Here is a 5,304-nt window from a genome sequence, read left to right on the forward strand (position 1 = left end):
ATAAGTTTAGCAAACAAAGAAAAGATAGACGCCACAAGCTATGCTTGATAAGTCAAATCAATTCCATAAGAACAAAGAGAATTGGATAGCTCACAATTCAAATATTTCATCTATATTCAGCAAAAAGTCTCTTCTTTAAGGCTGGTTACATCTATTTATAATGCTAGAACAAGGTAACCGAATGGTAAAAAACATCCAACTTAATGTGCCATAAAATCTCATGTCTTTTCTTATGCTTGAACCAAATAACTCCTTCCATAAAATCACTTCAATTCAGCTGATTTGAATGTCTTTAATGGCTTAAAAATTACTATTGAGTTGTCCTTGGCCAGCTGAATAGACACCATCTTTTAACCAGCTCCTTAATGACATTTAAAAGGCTAGATTAAATTCTCCTGAAAGCTCCAAAAAACGGCTGGAAGAAGAAGGGTTGCTGCCGAATTTTAAAGGGCATAAAATGCTCTTTAAAAACTCCTTTAATGATTTTTAAGCTTCCTTTATAACAGCCCCTTTAATTGTAACTGAAAATAACTTGAACAACCACTTAATTCAATGTATAACAACCTTAAATTGTAACCACTATGACCTGAAAAGTCACCTACAATAAACACATTAAAATGAGTTTATTAAACGCATGAAAACACTTATTAATCATAACACACATTATTACTTAAATAAATGAACTAAAACATATATGCAATAATTATTCCAGCAACTAGTTTAATTAAAGAAGCATAATTAAATGAACTTAACTCATGCATCAATAAATAATCCTAGGAACTAGATTAATTAAGAAAAACACTTATTAATTAAAACTAAGATGAGTTGAATAAATGTCCAACAACTCATTTATTAAACTAAGATGCTTAAATGCATGGTTTTGAAATGCAAATTTAACTAACATGAAAGTTACATAATTAAACTAACTTGACTTAATTTAATGATGCAAACTTAACTAACATGAAAGTTACATAATGCATGACTTTATTAAATGCAGAACACATATTAATGATGTGCAAACTATGACATAATTAAAAACACAAACTAAAATAACTAAAAATTAATGAATCAAAGTCCTTATTTTCCAGCAGCCAAATTGACAAATTGAAATTAAAAACTTCATTTTGCACTTGGGCCCCTCAAGTTTGGGCCAATCTCGGTAGCATCGAGTTGTGTCGTAACATGATGCGACCGGGATCGCATCAGCAAAGGCAAAGCTATTGAGAGTTTTCCCAACCATTCGAGGGACATAAAATGCTTCAAATGCCTTAAGAGGTGATACGAGCTCGTTTCGTATGAAATAACGAGTCGTAATATTTCCCGATCGAAATTAGGTAGTGTCGGCTTTGAAATAAATTCAAGTCTTGGTGTTTAAAATTAAATGGCTTTGGAAAACAAGGGAGTTTGATGGAGTGTTGTTTGCTGGATATTTCAATGAAAACAAGTCGAACCCTTATTAGCAAATAAGGACCCGGGGCTTAAGGTTTCAAAGAAAGAAAGGATTTGGGATAAAACCGAGACCCTCTATTTAGCAAAATAAGAACCTACGGTATGAAGAACGCCACACCAATGGTGATAAGTTCGAAACAAAGTCAGATTGACCACTTGTTGAAGATAAGTCAATTTGAGCTTTGGAGAATAAAGAGAGTGAATTGCCTCACTAAAATGATATTTCATTCAGAAATTTGTCAAAAGTCCTTTTACAAGAAATTGAGCAACTATTTATAGTCTAATGTCTATAGCCGAATGGACATATTCTAGACTTAATTTCTAAGCAAAAATTAAACAAAAATTCAGCTTAAATTCATGTATATGCTTGCATCAAGGTTCGGCTGAATAGAGACCAAGGAAGAGCTTTCAATGAACTTGGAAAAATGGCAGCAGCTACATTCGGCCAATGGAGTTTAATGAGGTCATTCATGAAGCAACTATTGATGAAAAATTACCAGCATTAATTGGCAACTTGAACAGCCATTTAGAAGTGTGAATGGATGGTTTTGAAGAGCCTTGAAGTGTGAACATGGCTGAACCGAATAGACATAGTGTGAACAGCTTTTATACGCCCTTGGGAAGAGAATCGGCCAAGCTTGAAAGGATGAAAAGCTTGATCACTCTTGGCCGAATAGTTTCCTTGAAGAACACCAAAATTAATCAGCTTTTAATGCATTAGTTCACTGCACATGCATCTTCAAATTCATTGAATCTCCATGCATGAATCTACCCAATTCATCTCCAAATTCGGCTGCACCTAAAAATAAACATGAACTTAATTAATTTCAAGCAAATTCATCTGAACTAAATTAAAATATAATGTGAACATCCTAAATAACATTGAGACAACTTAAATATTAACAAATCATAACACATAAATTCGGCTAGACAAATTTAAAACATGTAATAATTTAGACAAACTAAATGACATCAAGACATCTTTAATTTAACTAAATCAAGACATATTAAACACTTAAATTAATTAAGACATATTTAAAAGCTGTAATGAAACTTATTTAAATGTTTATTTAAATGGTCTAAATTCCAGCATCAAATTAATTAGCTAGAACGAAATTCAGCTTCAAAGAAGTTGAATATGTTCAGCTCGTTTTGAAACTCCTTGCTATCATTTTCCTCAACCCTTCCACCATTGCTAAAATAGCATCTTTGAATCGTTTAGCTCTAGCTCGCGTTATTGGACCAATGGGCAGCTTAATAGCTTCTTGTTCATTCTCCATTTGGTTCGTAGGCAAGCTCACATCAAGAGGGGGCATAGTGCGAGTCAATGACCAAACCGAAGTACCATAGTGGTGCGTCTGAATGGTGACATTGAGTCAGAGGAAGAAATTGAAAATGAAACCGAAGTGTCATCCGAAGAGGAGGAAGAAATAGAACATGTTGTTGACGGTGAACTTCTTGTTGTTAAAAGGAGCCTTAGTATCCAAAGCATGGAAGATGAGCAACAAAGAGAAAACATCTTTCATACTCGATACCAAGTCCAAGGGAAGATCTGTAGCGTCATCATCGACGGTGGGAGTTGCACAAACGTGGCAAGCACTCTCACGCTGGGGAAACTAGGTTTGCCGACCACCAAGTACCCGAGCCCGTATAAACTTCAATGGCTCAATGACGGTGGTGAGTTAAAGGTGACGAAGCAAGTACTTGTTTCTTTCTCCATAGGAAAATATTCTGACGAAGTACTTTGCGACGTTGTGCCTATGAATACGGGTCATCTATTACTCAGATGCCCGTGGCAATTTGATAGACGAGTTCTCCATGACTGATATACCAATAGGTACTCGTTCAAACATATGGGAATAATCGTGACGTTAGCACCGTTAACACCGAAGGAAGTCTATGAGGATCAAGTAAAGTTGAAAAATTCTGTAGATCAAATGAGAGAAAAAGCAAAGAGTGAAAATGAAAACGAAAAGAAAAATGAGAAAAGGAAAGGAAAAAAAACAAAAGAGAGTGAAAAGAGAGTGAGAAAAGAAAAAGATGAAAAAGAAAAAGATTGCGAGAAAATGAGCGTATTTGCAAAAGCGAGTGATGTTCGGAAGGCTTTGACATTGAGACATTCCCTTATTGTACTTATGTACAAGGAAAACTTTATTATCACTAACGAATTACCTGAAAACCTGCTCTCTTCTATTGTGTCTCTTTTGTAGGATTTTCAAGATGTGTTCCCAAAAGAAACTCTAAGTGTGTTACCACCTCTTCGTAGGATTGAGCATCAAATGGACTTCGTGCTTAGAGCTGTCATTCCGAATCAACCAGCATATAGGATGAATCCTGAAGAAACTAAATAACTACAATGGCAAGTCAATGAGTTGATGGAGAAGGGCTACATTTGTGAAAACCTTAGTCCTTGTGCCGTGCCCGTCTTATTGGTGCCGAAGATAGACAGAACATGGTGAATGTGTGTTACTAAGCTATGAACATGATTACCATTACGTTCTGGCATCTGATACCTCACTTAGACGACATGCTTGATGAACTAAATTGTGCCAAATTATTTTCAAAAATTGATTTGAAGAGTGGGTACCACCAGATTCGCATGCGAGAAGGCGACGAATGGAAGACGGCCTTCAAAACTAAGCATGGTTTGTATGAGTGGTTGGTCATGCCGTTTGGCCTAACCAACGCACCTAGCACCTTTATGAGGTTAATGAATTATGTTCTAAGACCTTTTATTGGTAAGTTTTGTGTTGTGTATTTCGATGATATTCTCATTTATAGCAAGCCATTGGATGAACATATAATGCATCTTAGGTCTATTTTGGAGGTTTTTCGAAAGGAGACCTTATATGCCAATATTAAAAAGTGTACTTTTTGTTCTGAAAACGTTATTTTTCTAGGTTTTGTGGTCAGCTCGAAAGGTTTAGAAGTGCACCAAGATAAAAATGATTCGAGAGTGGCTGAGACCAACAAGTATCAGCCAAGTTTGGAGCTTCCATGGCTTAGTGAGCTTCTATAGGTGATTTGTGCTGCCGCGCCTTTGACAAGCGTGATAAAAAAGAACTCAGCCTTTCATTGGACCGAAGAACAAGAAAAATCTTTTTTTTTACTTCAAGAATGTCTCACTAATGCACCCTTGCTTGCATTACCCAATTTTACTAAAACATTTGAAATTGAATGTGATGCATCAGGTGTTGGAATCGGGGCTGTACTTACTCAAGACGGAAAACCTGTTGCGTATTTCAGCGAGAAGCTCAATGGAGCCGTACTCAATTATCCCATTTATGATAAAGAAATGTACGCAGTTATTCGAGCCCTAGAAATGTGGCAACACTACCTGCGGCCGAAGGAGTTCGTGATTCACTCCAATCACGAGGCTTTAAAACACATTAAAGGCCAACAAAAGTTGAATAAGCGTCATGCAAAAATGGGTTGAGTACCTTGAATCATTCCCTTATGTTATCAAATATAAGAAAGGTAAAGATAGCATCGTGGCTGATGTACTTTCGAAAAGGTACACTTTATTATCGACTCTTGATTCTAAATTGCTTGGATTCTCATTATTGAAAGATTTGTACACTAATGATGTTGATTTTGGTGAGATATTTGCTGCTTGTGAGAATGCTTCTGTTGAGAAATTTTATAGGTACGATGGTTTTCTTTTCAAATAAGGAAAATTATGCATTCCTCAAAGTTCTATCCTAGACTTACTTGTACTCGAGGCACATAGTGGTGGCCTCATTGTCATTTTGGTATTAGGATGACCCTAATGACACTCCAAGAGCATTTCTACTGGCCTAAAATGAAAAGAGATGTTGAACGAATCTATGAGCATTGCATAACGTGTAGAAAGGC

The sequence above is a fragment of the Gossypium hirsutum genome, chromosome D05 (genome assembly GCF_007990345.1).
Source record: "Gossypium hirsutum isolate 1008001.06 chromosome D05, Gossypium_hirsutum_v2.1, whole genome shotgun sequence".
NCBI classification, from domain to species: domain Eukaryota; kingdom Viridiplantae; phylum Streptophyta; class Magnoliopsida; order Malvales; family Malvaceae; genus Gossypium; species Gossypium hirsutum.